General features: G+C 42.2%; 1 protein-coding gene across 1 annotated transcript in view; it reads left to right on the top strand.

Annotated features, from left to right (window-relative positions):
• LOC150090455 (adenosylhomocysteinase-like 1) overlaps positions 1-27574 on the top strand; it is a 619708-nt gene that overhangs the window by 257081 nt on the left and 335053 nt on the right. The window lies entirely within an intron of this gene.

Raw genomic sequence — 27574 nt, 5'->3', positions numbered from 1 at the left:
TCTATACCATTTACATTAAGCTATACTACCTTATTCCGTTTCTATGTAGTCATGAATTAGGCCTCCCATCTGTTGTAGTCTGTTTTCTGACCTCAGTTTATTTGCTGCTTCCACCTCTGAAACCACAATTGTTCCTCTCCACCATCCTTGGATGTTATCCCGATCTGCCACTTCATTTATTTAAAGGTTCGCTATCTTCGTGTCTCTCTTCCCTTTGAGATATTTTCTTTCCAGAATTTACTTTAACTTTTTCTCTTATTTCTAAGACTCCCACGTGTAGCATCTTGCCCCCTTCTCCCATTATTCTCTTTAGTTTTATTCTTTCTCTTCATTCCCCAATTCTTCTTGTGCAATCAGAACTTTATCAAAAGCGTTTGCCCTACACCTTTCTGATTCCTTCATACTCCTTCCCTTAGGGGAATCCCCTCTTTCTGTCTCATACCGGGCTCTGCCATCTGCATTTCGCCTCCTGCCTACCTCAGGACTCACAAGGATATCACTATCGAAGTTAATGCTGCCACTTCCCAAATATATCTTGGCTCTTAATTTCTTTAGTAAGTCCATGCCTAGTATCGCGTCGTGCCGACGACTGTTTACTCTGTTTGCCACTAAATATGAATGGGGTACCATGTTTTCACATCCCTCCAGTCTTATTTTGGCTCTAAATATATAATCGGTGTGAATTTCTTCAGCACCTACTCCTTCCAAAAGAGTCTCGCGGCAACATCTTACGTCTCCCTTATTAGAATTTTGCAGTATCTGATAAAGTAATCCCACATTAAAATAGATCTTGAGGCTCCGGTGTCCACGAGAAATTTACCCGGTACTCCCCCTAAGCTGCCTTTTACATATAACAGGCCATTCCCACTGCCGTTATCGCCTACAGCACCTAAGGATATATTTTTTTCTTTTTGGCTGTGTTTACATGTAATGCATGCCTCTCACACGGGCGTGCCTGAAAAATCTATATCTCTTAACTACGGTATTGTTAATGCGCTCTCTTTCCTGCGTCCCCTGGCCTTCGTCTCTTTCATTCTTGTACTTACAATGCTTAGCCCAATGCCCTTCTCTCCCACACGCGTTTCTCTTTCTAGCATCTGTGTGGCTTCCTGAAATCTTTTTTGCGCTATACCCTTATTTCCTTCCAATCCTGCTCATCTATCTTAGTATCGTCATTCCACTCACTTTCTTATGTCCTTACGTCCCCCCTTTCCGATTTCTCTAGGCTGTGTGAAGCTTGTATACCCTTCTTTATCGCTTGGAGTGCTATTCTTACTCTTAATTTCCCCTAACAGTTTTTCTAATTTGTTTTCTATCCCTGCTAGTTGTTTCTCTAAATATTCTATCTTCTTATCTCCCTTTGTAGCTTTGCCCTTGCTTTCATCCGTGTCCCTTTCTGCCATTAATGTATTCATATCCTTTCTCGTAGGATAAAGGCCTCCGTAGTCGAGTGGTCATGAGCGGGAGTGCAATAGCACACGCTCTTTGAGGAGAGCGGGGTACAAGCCCCTGACTGCTGAATACGGTCGATCTGCCAACCCGCACTGGACCAGCGTGTCAGATTATGGTCCATTTCCCTCAACATGAATTGTTGAGGAGGCTTCCATCCTGCAGTGGGTTGATAATGGCTGCACTTTACCTTTCATCCTTTCTCGTGCTCCCGCGGTAGAGATTGTCTAATCTTTCTTCTATTTGGCTAGCTCAAGAGCTTGAGTTACGGATTTCGGATTCCTGCTTAATATTTCTTTGCGGTACTTATCCTTAATACCCCCCAAAAATTATCCCATTAAGATCTTGTCGAACATATCCCGTCCGTCTTCGATGGACATTTTGACCTCCATAAACCTTTTATGGTAATCAACCACATTTTCGCGGCCCGTCTGTACGCAATTATTTAATAACTTAATCCCTTCTAAAAAGGTATTTCTAGTTGAGAATAGTTTCCTCATCACATCGATGAACTGGTCTAGGGTTTCTGTTTCTAGCATCTGTGTGGCTTCCTGAAATCTTTTTTGCGCTATACTCTTTAATTTGAATTCGGCTATCGTAATTATTTCTAGATCCGATAGCCCTTCGTTTTCCTTAATTATTTGTAATTTTTTCAAGAATTTTTCCACCCTTTCTGATGGTTCCCCTTTAAAGGTTTTTAAGTATTTACTGAGTTTTATGGACCCGTTAAAACTATTTCCTATGCTGGAATTTTCCCCTACGGATTCCTCCCCTTCATTTCTATTCTCACCTGTAGCCATCTGTGATCTTAAAAGCATTGTTTACTCTTTCCCTATTCAAATTATTCCAATTCCAAATAATGGTCGACCTCAATTAATCAAACGCCTTAACCAATCAATAACTTATTAATTAATGACTGATCTTCAATTAAAATTTTCCCTGTTCATTAATCAATCAACAATCAATTTATACAACACCATAAATCAATAATCACTTTAAATAATCCACAAGCCAAGGATGAAGCTGACTTGCTAGCATCCCATTTTTCTTCCAGCTCATGTATTAATGATCTTGGTAAAACACCTCCCACCATTCTCCATTCAATGCCTCCTGTGGTCTTCCGTCCAAAGTGTCAGAAGGATTTTGATGAATCTTGATGCTAAGAAAGCCTCTTCTACAGATACTTCCATGGGCACTGTTCTTCTGAATTGGCTTCTGTAATTCCCACTCTCTCTCTTTCAAAACAGTCCGAACACGTGCCGCCACCAGCCAACATCCATTTACTGTCCAACTTCAAACCCACAGAACCAGCTTTTCATCTTCCTCTTTTATTCATTCAACTGCCGTTTTCTGGAACAACCTTCCTTGTTACGTATTTCCTGAAAATTACAATCTACAGAAGTTCAAGTCCAATGTCAACAAATATCTTCTTTCGTCTTCTCAACCTCCAACCCAAGCACGGTACTAAGTACTATAGGTTCAAATACCTCTCGTGTTTGGGGTTCACATAAAAAAAAAAAAAAAAACACACACTTATCCAGTAATTACTCCTATTACTTGTTAACCATTTAACACATTTGATACTACAATTCTTTATTTCATATTTATTCATCTCTCATTAATGTATTACTAATGTTCTGGCTCGCTAGCTGAATTTTGAAGTTTCACTTTGTGTAAGTTATAATCATTCAGAGACAGGTTCATTGATTGTCGTTTAAAATATAATATTTATAGCCTATAGGGAAAAATCCTGGCTGGCTAAGACAATTGTGAGGGGAGAGATCTTATCTTATTTTATTTTATATATATATACGTATATATATTTTTTTATTTATTTATTTTTTATTTTTTTTTTTTACTGCTCGAATTCCTGGTGAGAATTAAAGGAATTGGACGCTTCCTGCTTTCTCTGATGTGAATAAATAAAATGAAACAAATAGCTCCCATTTAGTTACTCCAAGAAACTTCTATGTTTACGATAGCGATGCACTTACTCTCGATGAAGTTGCCCAAATTAGTTTCTCAAGTGGTGTTCCGCGAGTGTAGCCATTTTTTAGTTTTCACGTGGATTTGATATTTAAATGTAGTTAAATTTTAAAAAACAACATTCTGTGCTCTTCCTAAATCGGGATATATTTTGTGGCTCGTCGGTCTCCTAATGGTCGAGAAACATTGGTCTAAAGATATTTTCGTCGTACTCTTAGGAATCGTTGAGGCCGCATCCGACTCTCATTTTTCCTTCACCGCTATTCATCTTACCACACGGCTCAACGTCTACCTCAACTTGATCAGGTTTTGGTAGCAGTCTTTGCGTTCATACAGCTTGTAATAAGCAGCATCCCCTCTCCCCTTCGCTCCTTCCCATCTTTCCTGACACACCGCACTCATCTCAATGAAATTCGTTATCTAGATGGCACCGTGTTTCCTCACAATAATTTCGTCTTTTGGGTAAGATGAAAAGGAGTAAGGAATGGACTGAGCTCACTTTTCAACAGACCGACCAGTCACATGGACAACCACCTGTTACTCTTTTTGGCCCTCCCTGCAACCCTTCCAAGACGAAAGAAGATATTTTTTAACATTGGACTTGAACTTCTGTAGATTGTAATTTTCAGGAAATACGTATGAAGGAAGGTTGTTCCAGAAAACGGCAGTTGAATGATGTTGTTGTTGTTTTAGTTTTTAGGTGCATTAGCAACTAAGGCCATATTGCTCCGAGATATACGGTGGGTATTCCCTGACCTTTCCGCATCCTCCGTATTTGGTGGTGACGGGCTCGAACCCCGGTCTAAACAACAAGCGTGTGCTACGCACTGCTGCTCCTTCCCACCTGGCTACGGAGGAGCCGCAGTTGAATGAATAAATGAGGAAGACGAAAAGTTGGTTCTGTGGGTTTGAAGTTGGACAGTAAATGGGTGTTGGCTGCACGTGTTCGGACTGTTTTGAAAGAGAGAGCAGCGGGAATTATAGAAGCCAATTAAGGAGAACAGTGCCCATGGAAGTATCTGTAGAAGAGGCATGCAGCAGAAACAGTGCGTCTATGAGAAAGCGAGTGGAGAGACTCTGTCAGACACGAGTCATTAATTAACCTAACTGCCCTATTCTGAATGGATTATAGAAGCCTGAGAGCGGTTTTGGGGGCACCACCCCAGATGTGGGAACAATATTCCATGGCAGGGCGGATTTGCGATTTATACAGAGTAAGCAGCTGTTTGGAAGAAAAATAACGCCGAGAGCGAAAGAGAAAACCAAGTTTCTTAGATGCGGAGGAAGCAATATTGGTAATGTGCTTGTGCCAAGAGAGGTTAGAAGTCAGGGTAATCCCCAAAAGAGATATATCACTTTGCCTAGAAATTAAAGTGTCACTAAAGATGAGCATAGGAGCAGAATAATTCTTTTTTGCGAGATATAAAACAAGACTGAGTTTAGAAGGGTTAAAATGAACTAAGTTGTCTTCGCCCCACTGGAGAATTACCTGAAGATCGGCATTTAAGGAATTGGCAGCAGATTTTCGAGAAGTTGAAGCTGATTGAGCAGGGCAAGGTTTCTCAAAATGGAAAGTAGAGTGCCATGTGCTATCATCACCAAAACTATGGATAGGATTTCCAGTCAATGGAAGCAGGTCATTAATATACAGGAGGAAAAGAGTGGGGGAAAGAACTGAACCTTGGGGACACCAGCATTAGTGGAGAAGTTAGAAGACAGAGAGCCATCTACCATCACCCTCAGTGAGCGATCAGAGAGAAAACTGGATAACCAATTATTAAAAACAGTTGGTAAACCATAAGATGGAAGCTTGTTTAGAAGACCTTTATGTCGAACACGATCCAAACCCTTTGAGATGTCAAGAGCAATTACTTGTGTTTCACCGAACCTTTCCTTTGAATTAGTCCATAGATGGGTAACATAAGCCAGAATATCACCAGTGGATCGACACTGACGGAATCCATACTGGCGATCGTTGATCAGACGGAAGGTATCTAGGTAGTTTAAGAGTTGGCGGTTAATTGATTTCTCCATTACTTTAGAAAGAGTACAAGTAATTGCAAAGGGACGATAATTGGATGGGAGGGATTTGTCACCCATTTTAGGAACTGGCTGGATATGAGCAAATTTCCAAGCAGAAGGAAAAACACCTTTGGAATAAGAAAGTGAAAACAGGTGGCAAAGAACAGGAGTAAGTTCAAGAGCACAGATTTTGAGAACAAGTGGGGAAATACCATCGTGACCTGGATCTTTCTTAGTATCAAGATTCGTCAAAAATCCTTCTGCCATCCTTTTGACGGAAGACCACAGGAGGCATTGAATGGAACGTGTTGGGAATGGTGGGTGGTGTTTTACCAAGATCATTAATACGTGAGTTGGAAGAAAAATGGGATGCTAGCAGGTCAGCTTTATGCTTGGCTGAAGTGACAACAGAACCATCTGGTTTGGACAGAGGTAGGAGATGGGCAAAAGTTGCATGAGATGGGCAAAAGTTGCGGCCAATAGCTTTGACAAGAGAGCAGAATGCTCCAGGCGAAAACTTATATGAGAGCTTGAAGGACAGGGTGGATACCCTCGAAGAAACTAAATTGAGGGCCCCATCAAGCTCTCAGCTGCCCACATCAACGCCAGAGCTTGCACTTGGGCATCACGTGACACAGACAACCCCCAAGGCAGAATGCGCTGGTCCCGAAGGAACTAGTAGTTGTTGGTGACTCTATTGTCAGAGAAACGGGGAACATGCTTTGTAAAAAGGATAGGTGGAACAGGACCAGGGTATGTCTGCCAGGGTCAAAGGTTGATGAAGTTGTAGAGCGAATATCATCTTTTAAGGGCACAAAAGATGATATAGTTGTACACGTTGGCACTAATAATATTAAGAGTAGGAGACCGGCAGAATTACTTAACAAGTACAGGTCACTGTTGAACAAAAGCCGAGAATTGGGGTTGAATTTGAAAGTGTCTGCAATTCTGCCCAGACACGATAGGAGGGAGTATATGATGAGAGCCTTGTCGATCAATTCGGCCCTGGAAAGACTGTGCAAGGCTCGAGGGGTAGACTTTTTTTCAGCCTGGACTGTACTTGTTAACAGGAGAGATTGTTTCGACAGGGATGGGATACACTTAAATAGAAAGAGTGCAAGAATATTTGCTGATGCTATCGAGGCAGTGTTAGGTGGGTCGGAAAACTGCTAGCTTGGGGGGAAGACAAAGACCAGTAGATTAACAGTAGCCACTGGCAGAGGTGAAAGAGATTCTTGCACTGCTTCTATTGAAATGAGCAGAAGCCTGAAAAACAAGATGCATGGTATTTCAGAGACTGCTGGGAATCATTCGGGTACAAGTAAACACATGGGTTGTGTTAGGGTAGCTAAGAAAAAGAACAGGTGCATGTATACTTGCGTGTACACCAATGCTAGGAGTTTAGTAAATAAATTTGATGAATTTGAGGTATTGCTCCAAACATCAAAGGGAGATATTGTTGGGATATCAGAGACGTGGTGTCACACAGATATAAGGGATGCAGAACTGCAATTTGGGGAGTACAACGTCTACAGAAAGGATAGACAGGATAGGAAGGGGGAGGGGTTATGCTATTAGTTAACAGTGCAGTGTCGAGTCAGTTTGGTGTGACAAGCATTGGGAGATCAAAATTGAGAGTAGGAGTTTGCTATAGGCCTAATGACTCTGATGAGTATAATAAGGAACTGTACAGGGAAATAGAGTGGGCCCGTAAATCAGAGAGTCTTATAATGGGAGATTTCAATTTCCCAGATATTGACTGGAATTTGGGGGCTGGTTACTCACACACTAGCAGGGCTTTTGTGGATTTATTGGATGATTGTTTTCTACATCAGCATGTTCGGGAGGCAACTAGAGGGAGTAATACTCTTGATGTTATTATCAGTAGTGATTCTTCATGCATTAAGAATCTGCAGATAAATGAACCACTAGGTGGCAGTGATCACAGTGTGCTGAAGTGGGATTTACTCAAAGAGGTAACTATCATTAGGGGTAAAGGGAAGGGTTATTGCTTCCGTAAAGGCGACTACGATGGTCTGAGACAGTATTTAAATTCTATACAGTGGGACCAACTGATGATGTTACCAACAGCAAATTCAAAATGGGAAGCATTCAAAGAACTTATCTTGGAAGCTACTAGGCTTTACATACCGACTAAGAAATATTGTTCAAGGTTTAGGCCAAAATGGATGTCAGATGAACTAATGAGGCATATGGCAGAGAAGAAAAATGCATGGGATACTTACAAATTAACACATGACACAGAAGCCTATGATAGATACAAGTTGATATGCAACCAAGTTACAAAGGAGGTTAGGCAGGCGAAGGCAGATTACGAGAAATCCTTGGCAAGGGATGCAAAGAAAAACAGCAAAGAGTTCTTTACTTATGTAAACTCTAGAAGGAAGGGGATGAATCAGATTGGTCCACTTGATATTGATGGGTCAACTGTTGATGATCCTGCTCAGGTAGCTAACAAACTAAATGAATATTTTGCATCTTCATTCACACATGAGGAGTTATTCAGCGAGGGGAATGCCAGAGGTGTATTCAACTCTAGCAGTAAGCTACAGAATCTTGAAATAACTGGGAGTAAAGTGGAGGAGAAACTGTTGAAGATAAACACAAGAAAGGCACCCGGGGTGGATGGGATCTATCCAGTTATATTAAAGGAGGCAGCAAAGGAAGTAAGCAAACCCTTAGCCATAATTATGAGAGCTTCCTTGGACTCAGGGGAGGTACCCATGGACTGGAAATGTGCAAATGTGACCCCAATTCACAAAGGAGGATCAAAGGCTGACACAAGTAATTATAGACCTGTGAGCTTAACTTCTGTTCCAGGAAAATTAATGGAGGCACTGGTTAAAGAAGCACTGCAGGATCATTTAGACAAGACTTCAGTTATAGCTCGGACACAGCATGGTTTTGTTAAGGGGAAGTCTTGCTTGACCAATTTGATTGGATACTATGATGCAGTCACAAAAGAACTGGATGCAGGGAATAGCTTTGATATTATATATTTGGATCTTAGAAAGGCTTTTGATACTGTTGCACATGGAAGACTGCTACACAAATTGGAGCAGTGTGACATTGGAGGCAAATTGCTGCTATGGATAAAGGGGTGGTTGAGGGGGAGAAGACAGAGAGTGGTAATCAATGGACACTGCTCATCGTGGACCAATGTTATTAGTGGAGTCCCTCAGGGCTCAGTGTTGGGTCCATTATTGTTTTCTGTATTTATAAATGATATTGATGATGGTATATCAAGCTTAATGTCCAAGTTTGCAGACGATACAAAGGTTGGCAGGGTTGTCAAGGACACTACTGACACTATGCTGCTGCAACAGGATCTGGAAAGGTTGAGCAGATGGGCTGAGAGGTGGCAAATGAAGTTTAACATTGACAAATGTAAAGTACTACATATGGGAAACAGCAACCCCAGAGCATTGTATCAACTCTGTGGTACTACACTGACAGTGGTAGAGAATGAAAGGGACTTGGGGGTGGTTGTGCAGGCAGATATGAAGTTCTCTGAGCAGTGCAGACGGGCTGCAAGAGTAGCTCATGGAGTATTGTCAATGATACACAGGAATTTTTCCAGCAGGGATAAGGAGATGATTATTCCCTTGTATAAGGCAATGGTCAGGCCACACCTAGAGTATTGTATACAGGCCTGGAGGCCTCATTTCAAGAAGGATGTAGAGCTGCTGGAACGAGTACAGAGAAGGGCAACAAGATTAGTGAATGGAACAAAGGGGTGCTCTTAGGAAGAAAGGCTTAAGTTTTGCAAATTACAGTGTCTGGAGACTAGGCACCAGCGAGTGATCTGATAGAGGTGTACAAAGCCTTGAATGGTTTGAGCATGCTCAATGCTGATGGGATTCTTCGTCTTGCTCAGAATAATCACCTGAGAGGGCATAAATTCAAATTGAGGAAAGACAGATGTAGGATAGACGTGCGGAAATTTGCCTTTAGCCAGCGGTTGGTGGAACAGACTTCCATCCCTTGTAGTGGAGGTTTATAGCCTAAATAAATTTAAGGCTCAGCTGGACAGGTATTTTGAACGAACAGAGGGGTGAAGTGGAAGTGGGTTTTTTTTTTTTTTTTTTGGCTGATGCTGCATAAGCTTGCTTTCTTGCATCAAATGCCTCTACTAATGCTAATGCTAAATGCTAATGCTAATATACTTGCTTCTTGCCCTAATAGTAGCCGAATGCACGGTTACCATTAGGGCAAGAATCAAGTTTTCTAATCTTAGCCTGTTCTATCTCTAGTTTGGACTGATTAATAACTGCTTTACAATTGTTGGTAGTTTTGTTGTAGGCAGAAAATGAAAGTGAAGAATTAGAGACAAGCCAATTACGATATGCAACATTCTTCTCTTGGACAGCCTTAGCACATTTATTGGAAAACCAAGGTTTAGATAAAGGACGAGATTTTAAAGTGTAGTGTGTGATAAAGGATTCCATTCGTGCAAGAATAATTTCACTGACACGATCTGAGCAGACGTTGACATTAAAAGTTTTGAAACAGTAATCCGACCAAGGAAAAGAAGAAAAGAAGTCTCGCAGGTCATCCCATTTTGCATTCTTGTAATGCCAAACAACACGAGGTTGGGAATAGCCATGGGATAAAGGTTTCATTGGAGAAGAGACAATCACGAAGTTGTGATCTGAAGTGCCTAAAGGACCTCTCACTTCGACCGTGTACTTAGAAGGGTTGTTCGTGAGAAAAAGATCAAGCATATTGGCTGTATGGTTAGGATTGTCCGGTATTCTTGTAGGTAAATGAACAATCTGTGCAAGGTCATTAGTAATTGCAAAAGCTTCAGCAACTCGACCAGCTGGGTCAGTGTGACTAGAAAACGGAAGCCAGCTGGCGTTGTGATCATTAAAATCACCAAGGAAAATTACCTAACTCTTAGGAAAGTTGGACTGGAGAAAGTCAAGTTGCAAAGAGAGGAAGTCAAAGAGCTCCAAGTGATTATTGGAGTTGGGAGAACGGTACAGACAATAAGATGAATTTGCACACAATGTGGCAGATAGATTTTAAGCTAGAGAAGATCAAAGAGAGGAGATACCAAATTGTCAAGTCTCTGACAGGGAATATCAGAACTGACATATGCACAAGTACCACCTTTGAGGCGATAGCAATCATATAGCGAATAATTTGGGCATCTGAGATGAGCAGTAGTTGAATCAGCGGATAACTGAGATTCTGTCAGAAAAAGTACATGGGGTTTGGCAGACTGCAAGTGGAAATGGACGTCGTTGAGATTAGAATTGAGACCACGTATATTTGTGAAATGAATTAGGAAGTGCTTGAGAGGTTGAGATCTTCTCGCAGATAAGCTTGCTCTATTAGTTTGACAGTTCATGGTGTATTCAATAGTAAGAAAAAAGTGGGGAACATGTTGTATGAAGTAATGAAATTTTCGGATATGGCGTTCAGATGGTAAGAATATATATCCAGATCCTTGAGATAACATGGACTCGACAGTGCTTCCCGCATACACACTACTCGGACTCCCTTCAATCACTATCTGGCAGAGTAGAGGTAGCAAGATTATACACTAGCTGGTCTGGAAGCCTCCTAGAGAGTTACCAATAGGTTCGATCCGGTGTACTAACTAGCGGCCGGCCTGCGAACACCGTTTTAGAGCTGTACTCTCGAAATGTAAGAAATATTGGATCTCGCCACGACATTCATCATAACCTCAAAAGTCATCAATCATACTGCATGATGGAAGAGATAGGGAAGGGTTGACTGGAACTTAGCTCTAGAGACTAAACATGGGTTCCACCACTTCAAGCCTCCAATAGGCAAAGTGGTGGTATTGCACCGGTTGATGAGCGTCATGTACTACCTAGTATTGCCTGGTAACATAGTGGGGCGGCGTTCTTCCGTGTGATCTGGGGCACATCTCGACCCCTGCTTACGTTGGTTCACACCTGGTGGTTACCCATGATGTACTTGTGCATCGAGGTTATACCCAGGATTACTAGCAGTCCCACCATCGTGAAGGTGCAACCAGAGGATTTGGTTGTCAAAGACCGTCCGGACTTCGCCGAAATTGGGTCCACTTGACTTCAGTGTCACCCGAATATCAGTTCCATCAGCGTTTTAGACTCCCAGCTAGCAAGTACAGCTTGTCTGGGAGAATGTCTGTGACAACCTCAAGGACCTTATTCAGAGGTAACCTGAATGAATATATCAGCCCCCCCCCCCTCGTAGCTTATTGCTGTACATGGGGTGGTTCTTGAGTAGAGCAATAAACAGATTCAATAAATAAATAATAAATAAAATTTCGTCTTCTGTACAGCAAATAATCTAGCCCGTGTGATCCTCGTTATTACGTTCGCTCGCGGCCGCGGTTTCGCCAGAGTGGGTTACACTCCCCCCTTCGTTGTGGGAAGCAGTGGCATATTCTGGATTCCTCTCGTCCTTTCGAAGTAGGTATTTACTGCGACGTGCGCGTGGTAAATATTGAATTTCCATTCTGCCGACCTTCGCACTTTAATTGCATCAGCTCCACCAACTTCAAGGTTCCCCTCGCGGTGTCCAACTATGCGGCGTTCTCTTTTTATTTGGACTTTCATCGAGCCATTAGCAGCACGTGAAGATAAAGGCTGTAGAGCGAGTTTAGTGAGATTTTAAAGACGTGTTTATTTGTGCCACTTCTCTCTCTCACGCACGCAACGTACAATGAGGTATTCCACTCCCCTCCTGTACTTGCGAAATGTCCCAACTCTGCATGTGTTGGTGGCGTCTTAATAGTGTTCACTAGGCGACAACTGTTACTTAGTGGGCAAATGAGTAAATTGAGTTTTATCGAATTCGTTAATCGAAAGAATCGAATGATCTTGTGGTTTGCGGAAGAACAACTGTTAATCTTATTTTGAAAGGAAATCCAAAATGATGTTTATTTGCAATTATTATGGAAGTGCATTCTCAAATTGATCTCATTATGCAATCAGGTCGTCTCTTTACAGAGGTATGGTTTTAATCACGTACATCCACTCTACGAATTCTGTTTATATTTTGCGAAAATATAAACAGCTTCGATACCTCCGGATCGTCGAGCCTATCCACTCATGTTCACCACATCAAACGTTCCATCGAAAACGTTCAGCTCACCTTTCTTTATTTCCAGTCTTATTGACTACACGAAGGTCGCCCCTGTGATGTACACTGAAAGGAAAGAATTTATGGGATACCTATTTCCGGGGAACCCGCCGCTGTCACCCCTCTCAGTTGTGGTCGAACCCACCACTTGACAGGTATATAGGCACACTGCATTCACGTGAACAGTAATTCGATTTCAGTATGGATAAACGTCGTGAGCTAACCGACTTTGAAACAGGGATGATTGTGGGTGCCCGACGCGTGGGTCACTCTATCGCGGAAGTGGAAGAGAAATTGCACTGTCCCTTCGACAGTATCAACAGTGTATCGGGAATAGGCTATTTCCGGAATGACATCTCATCGTGGACAGCGCTGTGGGCGTAGAAAGGTGGTGGATGAACGTGGCCGTCTGTCTCGCAGTGTTTGAGCCAACCGGAGAGCAACAGAGGCACAAATCACCGTCGACTTCAACGAGGTAGGTGCGAGAAACGTCCTCACCAAGACCATCAGGCGATCATTAGCCGCAATAGGTTATGGGAGCTGACCCACCAGAGTCCCATTGCTAACACCACGACACAGGACTGTACTCCTCAACTGGGCAAAAGAACATCGGCACTGGACCATGGATGATTGGTAACGGGTCTTCTAGTCCGATGAGACCGTTTCCAGTTATTTCGAGCGGACGGGAGGTGCGTATCTGGCGGAAACCGCACGAAGCGATGCACCCATCATGTCAACAAGGAACTGTTCAGGCAGGTGGACGGTGGGTAATGGTCTGGGTCGTGTTCAACTGGCACACGTTGGGACCTCTGGTACTTCTAGAAACACCTCTGAATGGTCCAGGTTATGTGTCCATCCCTTCATGGTCATCGTGCACCACAGGGCAATGGACTGTTCCAGCGGGACAATGCGCCTCCCCACAGAGTCGTGGTGAGTAGAACAGTGTTTCTCAAAGGGTGTGCCGCGTCACATTAGTGTGCCGCAAAATTTTCCAAGTGTGCCGCGAAATTTAGAAATTTCTTCTTCTATGACTACGTAGGTGTGCCGCGAAATTTTTCTTCTTTGGAAAATGTGCCACGAGAGTAAAAAGATTGAGAAACACTGGAGTAGAATATTGTTCGAAGAGCATTCCGCAGATTCTAGCACCATGGGATGGCCTTCCTGTTCACCGGACAAGAACCCTGCGGATCATCTTTGGGATGCTATGGAAAGGTCGGTTCAGGCTTTGGATCCTCCACCCAGGAATGCGAAGGAATTATGGATAGCGGTGCCGCAAACATGGATGGAAATACGTGTGGAATGCTTTCGTAGACTCAATGCCTCGCCGTATGACTGCCCTTATCCGGGCGAAAGGTGGGCCTACTCGTTACTAGGTAGGTATCCCGTAATTTCTGTCCACTCAGTGTACAGCCACAATGTGTGCCGTGAATTGAAGGGACAGGCTTGGTGTAGTCATAACCACCTATCACGTGGTTTCAATTCTGTTCTTGATTTTCTGATGAAGAAAATATTCCCTGCTGTGTCAGTGTGCAATAAGAGATCTTTCACCTTCGATGAATTCTTTTGTTACGAAGCAGCCAAGTAATTTAATATGCAGTGGCGCAACAGGGGTTTTCCGAGGTTCATCCCTGGGCTTTTTGTTATTTAGTTTGTTTACTATTGGTCCAACGCCAAGGTTAGAAGCTTTTAATATGAAGCGTGTGCAGATGCCGATGATTCTTTTCAAATGTTTAATCGTTACGAATCAAATATTTTGTAATGCTCCTTCGACATTATTGCAAAATATCTGAACGATGCAAGAGAATATGGAATGAGGGTAAACCTTGAGCTATCCTCATTCCACATTCTATTGATAATGAGAATAATCTTTAATCTTTATTGTATACAAACATGGTATATACAATAGACCCTTCACAGCAGCAATGCCAGGGATAAAGTTTCCCTTTATCCTTTCCTGGTAACAGAAAAGAACGACAGGAAACAATTATTCAAATCTGTGGTAAGAAGCTCCTACAGACGCATGTTTTGGCATTCTCCTAACAAGTGGGGATGGGGTGTTCTCTGCCAACGTATCTGAGGCTACGAGCAGTTAGTTTGTGTTTGCAACAGTTCAGTATTCTTCGGTCGGTTTGCCTCGTGTGAAACTGCAGTTTCCGGGTACACATCCGTGCAGCATTGAGCGATACCGACTGACTCGATCGAGACGTGGGAAGTTCCGTCGTCACGCTACCGAGTGCATCGGAGAGAGTAGATAACGGGGATATTGAGTAAAGGCCCATAAAAATTCCTCGCGTCATCGACGGAATTCTAACTCCTGTCTTCGTAGCGGAGTGGTCAGGGGAGAGCGTGCACACGTCCACGTGCTTTGAGTGGGCCGCAATAAAGCCCGTGTGACGGCTAAATACGGTCGACGATTGTATTCGTCGTCAGAATAATTAAATTCCTCTGACCGAGTGGTCGGGCAAAAGTATAAACGAAAACATTTTATCCCACGGGGTGCGAGGGCGCAAAGAATTTCCTAAATCATCGACAGGTTGGGCTCGTAAAACTGTACGTGGTTTGAGTTTTCCGGTTCAACATCGGTTCCCTGTTGACTTAATTTACGGAAGAGTGGCTTGGGTTTGTCGTGGTGCGCGTTATCCGTTTCCCCGGGTATCGATTTCGTAAGACAGTGAGCACTCAGAATGTTTGAGGTCGCCGTTTTTTATGGCTGTTGGCTCGCGCACATATCTCCCCGTGTTCGTTGGCTGCGTCGGCGACGCTTCTTGCGCGAAGTGGATGTCGGCTCATTAGCGGCCTGCATTTGAACCGACATTTTTCGTTGGCGAAATTTCACGACGCTCAATAAATTTCCCGAAATGCCAGTGAACAACGCTTGGGGTACACCAACAGTCGCACCAAACTCGCGCGATTTTCCAATGAGTGCTTCGTGCAAGTCCCCCGACGTTCGACCGAATATTATCGTTATTAAAACAAAGAAATCTTTGGCCATACTCCAATATACGGTGCCCCCTTGTAATTGGCTGTCAAAATGGGGGAAAGCAGTGACTGACAGGTTTTGATCCCGCCTACTGACTGCGTCCCCTCTTCGTTTCACGTGACACGACGTCACTGGAGCGCTAAATGCGAAATTCGTTGCGTGTTCTTTCTTTTGAATGTTGGTTTTTAGTGCGTACGGTGCTGAGCTGTTACTTCTCTGGTTATTGCCTCGTGGTTTTCATTTTGTCGTTATCCCGTTCCATCTTGCTGGTAAACTGTTTCTTTGTTTTTTGCTGCTGTGAGGTGAGTTTAGTTTGTCTTGTGTTTCTGTGTTATTTTCACGTATTATTAACGTAGTAGTGTGTCCGTTGCGTTTTTTTTAAAAAAAAAAGAAAAAATTGTATGTTGCCGTTTTGTGCTTATGCAAAGAGCAATTTTATTGTTCGTTGCACGTGTTAATTGACTTTCGTTTCTGTTTAGCCAGAAAAGGTTAGGTTTTCATGCGACTTCCGGAAGGATTCAAGCAAAAACCAGTCGTTGGACGAAAAAAAAAAATGTATATTGGGAATTACGTTTTTAATTGTGTTTCGTTTGTGTTTAATTAAAAATGGTAGGTTACCTTTTCGCGGGACTTCGCCAGTTATTTGTCTGAAATTGGTCGTTTGCTGCGTTCCATTATTTTTTTTTTCGTTTTGAAGAACGAAATTAGTGTTTAATTTGCAATTATTTTGGCTGCTGCTCCGAAAAAATTGCTGTTGCCGATAATTTCGTTATTTTTCGGTTCCGCCGTACTGTTATGTCGAGTGACATTCGCCACGTGCAGTTGTCGAGAAGAAGAGGGGGAACGCAGTGAGTGGGCGGAGTTACGAACCGTACGTCACTGCTTTCCCCCTCTTCTTCTCGACGTAATTGTCAAAGGGGCACCGTGTTCTGGAGTATTACCAAATCTTTATTATTGTGAAGCGATGCGAGGGACATGACCCACGTAACACGGCTCACAGGCCAAAGGTTAACCAGGGTGGAGGTAGTGGAGGCACAAATAAGAGTGCTTACAGAATAAGAGTTACGGTAATTTTTAGGTAAAATTTATGGATCTCCACGTGTTTGAGAAGCGCAAAGCTGATTTATGAACCCTGGCGTGGACCTCCTTTACTTGGCACGTTTTTTTCCTGACTGGGGTGGGCTCCCACAGATTAATCGCCTCGCCTGGTGGTATTGGACTTTCTCCGTGGGTGATGGTTATCTCCCTAATGAGACATTACGAGTCCTGTTTAATGGAAATGGCCCATCTTCCAGTGGTATGGAAGAGTCCTCAAAAGTAGCTTTCCAAGTGATGCCTCCGCCTTGCCTCGCTGGGTTCAGCGAGGCAAGGCGGAGCTGAAGTGACGTTTCAGGAGCCGCCGTACCAAAATACACTACGTAGCAGTAGTGTGAAATGTGTCCGAGCCACTTTTCAATAAGCCAGGGTTCTCCACAATGCATCCGATGAAAGGAAGTTAAGGCTACTAAGTCCAGATTATTTCGGCACCATATCGACGCTGTGGTGGTCTGAATTAAGGAGGATAATGGACACGTCGAGACAATGAAGAAATTCACATTTTACTTTCCATCGAACACGTGCAAGTTTAGCCGACACGATGGAACCGGTGTTTTCTATGAAAGGCAATACTGAAATCTTGATGGTGTGACACAGCAGGTGTTGGGACACTGAGAAGCCTGGGTGAAGAGAAACTAGATTTTTTTTTGAAAGACAGCACATCATGAAGGTGGATTTGTGATTGAAAGGAAGAGCATCCAAAAGAAGGCACTGAACTCATTTTCACGACATCCTCGTCAAAGTCATAATTGGCCGGCACTCTGCTACCCCCAATTTCCAAAAACCAGTTCAGGAAACCGTTTCGAAAGTAGGTTGGACTGAAACTAAAAGGGACCGATTGGAATTTTTGAGGAATGAAAACGCCTAGATTACGGGTTGCTGGAAAGTCAAGGCGTTCCTTCCTTTCTAGCGTGAGGCACTCGTGAGCTTTGACCTGCTACGGGAATAGAATTCGGCCTTAACGTACAGCGTCAGAGAGCAGTACCGTTGCACTGAGACGGTCATTTGGCGGAATGATTCTCCCTCGTTCGATGACAGAAACGCGAAAGTGCAATCCGGAGTTGATTAATTATCACGGCAAAGCGGATCGAAATGAAGTAATTTGAGGGCGAACCGGACCTCACAATGTGAGGAGGCACGTGAAAGGAAATCTTCGAAAAGAGAGAGAGAGAGAGAGAGAGAGAGAGAATCGGAAACCGGCGACTGCCTAATGCATAAGATCGCGTCTCTTCTACTTCGATTTATTTTGCGCTTTCTTCCGTTTTACTGCTGCAACTGCATCGCAATTTGAAAGATGTTCTCAACCCAGACAGGTCACCGTTCCGTAGGAAATCACCGAATTATCAGTCGTGCGTCTCTGCAGGAGTGCGTGCATCTTCAACACGGTCATCGCGACACCCTGACGACTGCGTTCGGGTGTACATTTCACCAATAACCTAAACGTATCGGGCTGATACGCGCCTCAATTTGTCAAAAGGCGAGGTCTTCCACTTCGGGCCTTGTTTCGCGATCCCATCTTTATCCGCTCGATCACGTGACTCCAACGGAAGTCACGTGATCAAGGAGGGATGCGGATCGCGAACATTTTTGTACAAAGTACAAACACGTTCGGTGCAACTACACTGCGCGACAAAATTCGTGTTCTACGAGATTCGAGATTCGATCTACGATTCGAGACTACGTGTTCAGTATATGTAACCCACTGCACGTAGTATCTCGCACCCTGATATGTACTTAGCACCCTCCTGGCACTTTGCCGTCCCGGGGTGGTTTCCTTATGGAAATAAACAGATAATAATAATAATAATTAACCGAACGATGTAAACAAAACGTCGTTTAACTCGTGCACCTCGCGCCAAAATTTGGTCTGGTGGTGCAGCACACATAGGAGACAGCGAGAAAGGCAATGTAAAAGATGACTGTGGGTGACGTGTGTGTTGTCGAGATGCTGGCAGAAATCTCGCCACATAATTTCGTAAAACAAATGACGTCTATTGCGAAGTTGCGGTCAAATTGCAGTGGCTGCGGTTGTTCGATCTAGTCCACGAAGGAAGCACAATTTAAAGCGCGTTAGCAGATTCTTTCTTTTAGCGGTATCCGTGGCAAGCGTGAAGTTAGAAAGCAGCAGTTTTTGGAACAGGGTACGGTAAGCCGTGTGCTGATGGTGGAATCTGTTGTACGCGTGTTATTTGTTTATTTTTTTCCTATTTCGAACTTTCTCACGTGACCGCTAAGTACGATTAATAATAATATCTCTCTATACATTACAAAAATTTTCCCTCCTAGTGATATTTATTTGAGCCAATGGGAGAAGAGGGCTAGGCAATTATGTCACTACAGATGCGCGGGTAAATAATTACATTGTTGTCTTCCATTGAAAGACAGCTGCCACCGTAACGTTCACCAACCTCGCGCTTCACTGTCTAATATATGACCACGCCCGTCATCATTTGATGCTCCATTGTAATGCAAGCTGGTGAAGGAACCCGATATAGTTTGTATATTTGTAAATAGTTTAGTATGTTGTAAATATTTTAAATATTTCTATAGTTTGTAAATATTTCGGTTAACTGCTCTTTCGGATGCAACAATATTTCCCATGCATTATGGAACCCGAAGCAACAGGCCTAAGTGACCTATGTAAATGCAGGTATATAATTGCATAGTGATTATTCATTCTACCTTGTTAATATGGCGTGGTGGGGTAGCCAATGGAAGAAGAGGGATGCGGGTCATGTGGTACAAGTGGGCGGGGAAATTACGTCAGTGCAAATGCCCTGGTAAATAATTACATAGGACATTTCCTAATTAGATATCGATCACTGCGTTTCGACAGATTTGCATTTTATGTAGAAAAGCTCTGACTTACTCCGTCATACCTCTACATTTTACATAGAAAAGCGTTCGCGGGGGTTGATGAGCAAAGTGCCGTAGTCCATCATTAAAGAAATAGTTGCGTTGACAACTCCGACTGTTCTGCCAGAATGTAAACCCTTTTTTTGGCTCGCGTTGGGAAGCGTTTGATCGTGTGAAATTCTCGTGCCAGCACTTGCCTTTCAGCATCGTGAACAAGAATAGCAACGCCTGTATTCTCGTTCTGTTCTGCCTTCGTAAAAAAAATAATAATTTTTAAAGCTAATTTTTTTTATTCTCATCCGAACAAATCATTAGCAGAGCTACGTTGCACCAGCAGCCAATCGGATAATCGGTATTACCATATCGCGGTTTTTTATTTGTTCACTGTTATTATTATTTTATTTTTTTATTTTTTATCTTTTGCTATTTCGATTTTTTTATTTCGTGGCCGTCGTTTTGAGTTTGGCCGCCCGCTTTCAGGGATTTCGACTGCCTCTTCTTGGGTTGCCTTCTGGTATACCGTAATAAGAAATACTTACGTAATATAACAAATACTCTTTTTTAAATCAGTTAAGTCTCTCAAATTACTCAGATAAATAATTTTTTTTTTTTTCTTTTGTTGCTGCTTCTTCATCAGTTTCCAGCCTGCCGACAATTGTGTCCAAAGGTATTTTTCGCTTTCTCTCATCATTTGTGAGCGACACTAATTTGTTCACTATTCAAAATTATATTTACTTGCCTCGAATTTAAAGAAACAAATTAGCGAGAAAGCGATGAAATTAGAAAAAAGAGACTTCGATATTCTTTCACAATTATTTCAACTTCAAATGTTTGTTTATTTGTCTTCACGATGGGATTCGAACCCAGGCCTTCTCGACGTGCTGGAATAATGATCATAGCCACTGCACCGGCCACGAAGGCGTTTCAAATGCAGTTATTCAAATTAAAGGAGCTACGCATCCAATTAATTTTTCAAATCCACTTTTCTGACTGGAAAAAAAAAAATACATATATATATCTTCAAGCCAATATTGTTTTCCGGCTTTTTTTCCTTTTTTTTTTTTAGGAGCATTAGCAATATTGCTCTAAGGCCATATTGCTCCGGGATATGCGGTGGTCATTCCCTGACCTTTCCGCATCCTCCGTATTTGGTGGTGACGAGCTCGAACCCCGGTTTAATCAAGAAGTGTGTGCTACGCACTGCTGCTCCTTCCCACCTGGCTACGGAGGCGCCTTTCAGGCTTGTCGCTCTGGTGAAGACGTGTCTGTACATAGCCAGTACACCGCATTCTATATATAAAAATCTCTATTTTTAATGAGCTCGGTGTTTCTTGTGGACTTCGAGTGTGCTTTCAAATCCTTTATGCGGGAGAATGGCTTCTATCTGCTGTTTTTTCCATTCAACTATGAGTTTCGACAAACGTTAATGTCTGAGGATTTACTTAACAAGTACACGGCAACGTTGAGGAAAAAGTCATGATTTAGGGTTAAATTTCAAAATGTCTGCAATTCTGCCCAGACATGATAAAAGGGAGTACATGATGAGTTTTGGCAATCAATTCTTCCCCTAAGAGATTTATACAGAATGAACAGCTGTTTGAAAGAAGAGTAACGCCGAGAGCGAAAGAGAAAACCAAGTTTTTTAGATGCAGAGGAAGCAATATTTGTAATTTGCTTATGACAAGAGACATTAGAAGTCAGGGTAATCCCCAAAAGAGATATATCATCTTGCTTAGAAATTGGAGTGCCACCAAAGATAAGCATAGGAGTAGAAGTATCCTTTTTGCGAGATATAAGACAAGATTGAGTTTTAGAAGGGTTGAAATCAACTAAGTTGTCTTTGCCCCACTGGAGAATTACCTGAAGATCGGTATTTAAGGAATTTTTAGTGGATATTCGAAAAGTTGAAGCTATTTGTGCAGGAAAAGGTTTGTCAAACTGGAAGGTGGAATGCCATGTGATATCATCAGCAAAACTGTGGATTGGATTTCTGGTCAACAGAAGAAAGTCATTAATATACAAAAGAAAAAGAGTGGGGAGAAGAACTTAACCTTGGGGGACTCTAGCATTAGTGGAGAAGTTACAAAACAGAGAGCAATCTACCATCACCTGAAATCAGTGGTCAGAGAGAAAACTGGATTCCTAATTACAAAAAAAAAAAAAAAAAAAAAAAACAATTAGCAAACCATAGGTGACCTTAGTAGCCCAGTGGTCTGAGCGGGAGTGCAGTAGCACACGCTCTTTGAGTAGACCGGGATTCAAGCCCCCGACTGCTAAATACGGTCGCTCTGCCTATCCGCTCTTATTATACGATCCATTTCCCTCAACATGAATTGTTGAGGAGGCTTCCATCCTGCAGTGCATTGATAACGGCTGCCTTACTTTACCTTTTTTACCCCATTGTATAAAGTCAGGCCACATCACGAGTACTGCATACAGGTCTGGAGACCTGATTTTAGGAAGGACCTAGAGTTGTTAGAGTGGGTACGGAGAAGGCCACTGGGACTGGTGAAGGAAACAAAGGGGTGCTCTTACCAAGTTAGGCTTCAGTTCTGCAATATTTCAATGAAATAGAATGAGTCATTTGCTACAGCTAATACTAATACTATTACTAATATTGACTTTCCAAGTCAATATTAGTAATAGTATTAGTATTAGCTGTAGCAATATTGGTATATTAGTATATTGACTTTCCAATCTTGGAAAGTCAATATACTAATATTGACTTTCCAAGATTGGAATTTCATTATTGACCCAAAACATCGACACGTTACTCGGAACATTTCTAGAAGGTGTCTTCAAGGTTCTGTCCTGGGCCAATTATATGGAACATGGTGCTAAATGAATAGTTGGTGCACGCTTTTAGTAGCACCCACGCCATTGCCTAAGCCTTAAAGTCTCAACCGGAAATTGTTCTTTCAGATCTTGTATCACTTGGACTAACTTCAATAAACTTGCGGTTATCCTTTATAAAACTATTGTTCTGCCAATCCTTGAATTCAGTTCACCCATCTGGAATCCTCACACAAAGACTTTAACTAACAAAATTGAAGCAGTCCAAAAAAACTTTATCCGTTACCTTACGTACCGCAATCCTCTATTCTATCACTCAGTGTATTATGAATCGCTGTGTGATTACTTTCATCTGAGGCCTCTGTGCACTAGAAGAGTTACTGCTGACATCGCCCTCCTAGCCAAAGTAATCACTGGAATTTATGAAGCATCTGATATCCTGAGTAAAATAAACTTCAATGCTCCCTGTAGACAAGTCAGGAACCTTACACCGTTTCGCCTTGACTCTGCCAACACGGACTTAATGAAGTTCAGTCCACTGAACAGAATCAGGAAATCAGCAAATGACTCTCGCATTGACTTCTTTGACAACTCCCAATCACTGATGAACTCCATCCACAAGTTTGCCTCTTCACTTAAACTGCAAAGTGACTAGCTCACATCTAATTATTGTAGCTTATTATTTGTTATATTATTTTTCTATTCTCCAACGGATTAATTATTACTTGTTTTACCGGTAACTTAACTTAATACAATCCCCTTTTGTACATATGCTTTTATTGTTGGAATCTATATCAATGTTTATCGTCCTGTAGGATTTCACATTATTGTTATTATGTTTATTGATCTGATCTCAGATACACTGTTAATGGTTACCTGTTGTGTATCTTTTTATTAATAAAATAAAATAAAATAAAATAAAATAAAAACTTCGTGCAAGTCTTGTTAAAGACAGTTGTATTCAAACACCCAAAATTTTCCCTGACTACAACCAAAGATGGCTGTATTCAAGAGGAAACTAAACAACCGTCACCCCTCCCCAGTCAAAAAAAATTCCGACTTCCTCTTGTTCCGTATGATTAAATAAATGTATAAATTAAATTTTGACTTTGGTCTTGATCATCCGACATCTTAATTTTAAAATTTCACTGGAATATAGTTCATTGTATCTGCAATAAGGCCTCTAAGGTTGGGATTATTCATACCACAAATTTAAACAGATCTGTTTAAATTTGTGGTATAGTTCACAAAATTGTCTTGGAATTTCTCCAATCTATTGCAGAATTTCTCGAAGTTCCTGGGGTGTCCTCAAACTCCTTAGTTTCAGGACACTCCAGGAAAATTTTATCTATATATCAATAATGTGTTCATCCCTATGGTTACTTTTTCAGGTGGCATTTGGCTCCTTAGGATCAGCATTAAAAATGTCCAATTAAAACTCCAATTAAATGTCCAAGTCTCATTATACAGAAGAATTTCACTGGCGATAATTAGTTTGCAGAGTGTATTCCTCAATTGTCTTGCTCAGCAGCAATACAGCTTTCTTCAGGGAGATTACCATTATACTTCCATCTTGCATATGAAGGACTGTGTTGCCGTGTGAGAAAGAAGGCACTTACAGAATTTTTTGGAATTCGAATTAATGACGTTACTAAAGAAAGGAAAAAACTACTTTTATCCTGCCCATCTTTTATTTTATACTAGCTTCTTCAGGGATAGAATTTGCTGTTGTCTGCGGAGCAGATTTCCCTGAATATAGAATTGTTTCTTATATTGTTTAAAACCTCTTCTGGCGGGCAGGATTTGCTGGCCATCGATGTTCCATAGGCGGGATTTCCCGGTATCTCTAGATTGGATTCTACTGGCAATACGGGATTTTTTACTACTTATTTATTTTATTGTTATTGTTTTCTGCTGGTGCTGTTAGTCGGGCCTTGACGGACATGGGATTTGCTCACGCATAGCCCCCCCACTACTATGGATGCGGGATTTAGTCCACCAATGACAGTGCGTGTATAGTTGTGGCCCGCTTCCTCATGGCGTGGGCACACATGGGGAGCTACCTTCCTGGTAGCAGAGTGGCTGGGAAGAACACAAGCACTATACTAATTCCTGGCTGTTTTCGGTATCATCACAGGGTATCAGGACGGACTTGAACTAACCTTCAGGAACCGCTCCACGTCCATATTCAGAAAGTTGTCCACATCACTTTGCTGCCAGACGTAGCAAAGAATAGACCAGCTAGAAAACAACACAGAATAACTTTTGTTGCAGGTATTTGAATAAACATCATTCACTTTGTGGTGTGACCAAATACGCCACAACACGAGTGCTGTCAGGAAAGTGATGAAGTAGCAGTAGTATTCTTCAAACCTCTGGGAACCGACTTCCGCGGAGGTTTTGCAATTAAACACCGCGATAGATAAAGGGGAAGAGGAAGGTCGTGCTGTTGAAGCCTCGGCAGATCGCTATATGAAAATGAATTGTCTCGCCGTTCCGGAAAATTTGTTTGACATTCATTTGACATCTGTTTGCAGTCGCTCCTTGTAAACACACGAATGCATAACTGGTACCAACTAATTGAGCTATTGTGTTCTGAATTTCTATTTTGTAATGTTTCTTAAGAACTCTCTCTGTCTCGGAGACCACGGCCTTGTATTCTCGTGACACAATAAATTGAATTTATTAATACGGCAGTAGCACACACGTGAGGTCAAATCAAATAGATTTTACCCTGACCTACTCGTAATGGATGCCAAAAGACGTAGTTTTACTGCTGTGGGTTTGTGCTTAAGACGTTATATACGAGGTGTTCCCGGACACAAAATGAAGGCGTTCAAAAGGGGTTTTATTTTTATTCAAAGTAATCCCCACCTCATTGGATGCGCTTATTACGCCATTATTCTAAAAGTTTCTGAAAAGAGTCAGTGAAGGCATCCAACGAGACGATGTTCAGTTTGGCGGTTACGTTTTTCTTTATGTCCTCAACATCCTGAAATCTCTTTCCTTTGAATTCTTTGAAAAGAATCCGCTGGTGGTAGATCGGGAGTTAGGTTGGATGATTGATCTGTACAATGCCATGTTTCGTTAGAAATGTCTTCACAACAAGTGCAAAGCATGGAGGCACTGTCATACAATAAGAACCAGCTGCCTTGTTCTCGAAGTTGCGGTCTGACCAGGGAAATGTGCTTCACTAGTTTGAATCACGTGCACGCAGAATGCAGCATTGACTCTTTCTCGTCTTGATCCTGGACTCTTTTAAACGAAAATCATTACCGCGGCTTTTTGGGCCTTGGTAATGATTTTGAAGTCCACTTCGTGCGCTGACGCTTCTTCTCTAGATCGCCCTGAAACACCAGCACTCATCTCCAGTGGCAATACAGTCCAGCAAATTAGGATTGCCTTGACAAGTCTGGATGAAGCCTTCGCAGTAACACTCTTCGTTGCTTCTGCTCATCGGTGAGGCACATATTTTGCATAAACCTTCGTTTTCCCTAAATCTTCGTGCAGAGTTTGACGAATCGTCTTTTTATTCATATCCAGCTCCTCAGCCACCAATCTGAGGGTCAAACGACGATCTCCTGCCACAGTTTCCCGAACTTTTGCAACTCATTTCGAGGGTTGATGGACGTCCACTGCTTGGGTCAACGCGAACATTCTCATGTGCGTCTTTGAAAACCGCTTATAGCATTCAAAAGCACCGGTACGACTTAAACGTTTCATCACCATAAACAGTTTTTAACATCATACGTTTCTGTTGCAGATTTTCTCAGTTCGTTTCATCACCATAAACAGTTTTTAACATCATACGTTTCTGTTGCAGATTTTCTCAGTTTAGAACAAAATGTGATATTCGTTCGTTGCTCCATTGAAAAATCGTGACACGCAACGTTAACGCTACTAACCAATTGGTTGTTACTTGCAACCTGTCGGACTGGAAAATTTCTGTACTACCATCAGTTGGAGGAAGTTCGAACTGCAACATATCACTTCCGTTTGTTTTCAAACTCATCGAACATGCCGCAACCGCGCCAGTCCGGCAACTTTATTACCACACCTCGGAAGTCATTTTTTGTTTTAACAGCAGATCGAAATGACAGTAGTTAGTACTGTACATGTACTCGTAACAATAATTCTCATCACGGCGACATGGCCAGGAGTTTTACATTATGTATGCGATTAAATAGGAAAAAAATACAGTTACATGGGAAATTATGAGTTACACAAAATTAAAAGTGTAAAAATGAAATTTTAACAACAGGAAAATATAAAGAGGAACTGAACGTCGTATGGAGGAATTTATCCCAGTTCCACTGATGTAATCCACTCGAGGAGGATGTGACAGTATTTGTAGTCAGTAGCCATTTTCTGCAGGTTAATTCCAAGACGGAGCAGTGCCTGAATTTTGGGGAGTGCCTGGGCAAGTAGGAACCGACTACACAGTTTCAACCGATTGTATTTGAGGATTAGTGCGGGGTCTGACCTCAAGGATGGCACAGGATTGTGTCACTGACAGAAATCCCAGATGTTGGGGCGTTTATGACTCCCGTGTACATTTTTAATGAAGTCATTAAACGCCTGCTGTCAATTAACCTCGGGAGCCTGGGTACATTTAGCTGCTCAGCCATGTCAGTTGTTCTCAATTGAGGGGGTCGGCGATGCTTATTTGTGGACCATTTCAGGGTCCGGTATTCACACGAGAACACCGGCTTTTCAAGTGAGGGCGACGCAGATGCCCAAATTTCAGCAGCGTATAAAACAACCGGATAAACAGTGGTTTGAAGATATCCGGTAGTGAATTACACAACATTACAGACGCTACAGTGACATTCGTAAATTTAGAAAATGCTAAAACAGCGGAGAACGTGCCGTTCATCATTCCGTCGAAAATGTACACGTATTACTATAAAACATTTGCTGTACACCCGCCAATAAAAGAGAAAACAGTTGACAATAACCGCATTAAAAATATACATATTTTTATTTTCAGAACAGATTTTCGTGCACTTATTCTCCAGTTATCCCCTCTCAGTTTGAACTCGAGTCTCTTGTGAATTCTCTCGGCATTTACGCAACCCTTTTAAGACCGCTTCAAACATTTCAGTGAGGTTTCCTCGGAGTTGTCAGTTTTCCAAAGTACAATTTACAGATTCTCAGTCTTTCACGATAAGAGTGGGCTTCTACCTTTCCTCCCCTAAACTAATTTCGTTGCTCTTCTTTGCACATTTTCCAAGAGATCAATATTCTTTCTAAAAAGGTTTCCAAACA

The sequence above is a fragment of the Mastigoproctus giganteus genome, chromosome 2 (assembly GCF_048544385.1).
Source record: "Mastigoproctus giganteus isolate SK-2022 chromosome 2, ASM4854438v1, whole genome shotgun sequence".
Taxonomy (NCBI): domain Eukaryota; kingdom Metazoa; phylum Arthropoda; class Arachnida; order Uropygi; family Thelyphonidae; genus Mastigoproctus; species Mastigoproctus giganteus.
The sequence above is the reverse complement of the archived record's forward strand: the minus strand, read 5'-3'. Positions and strand labels throughout refer to the sequence as shown.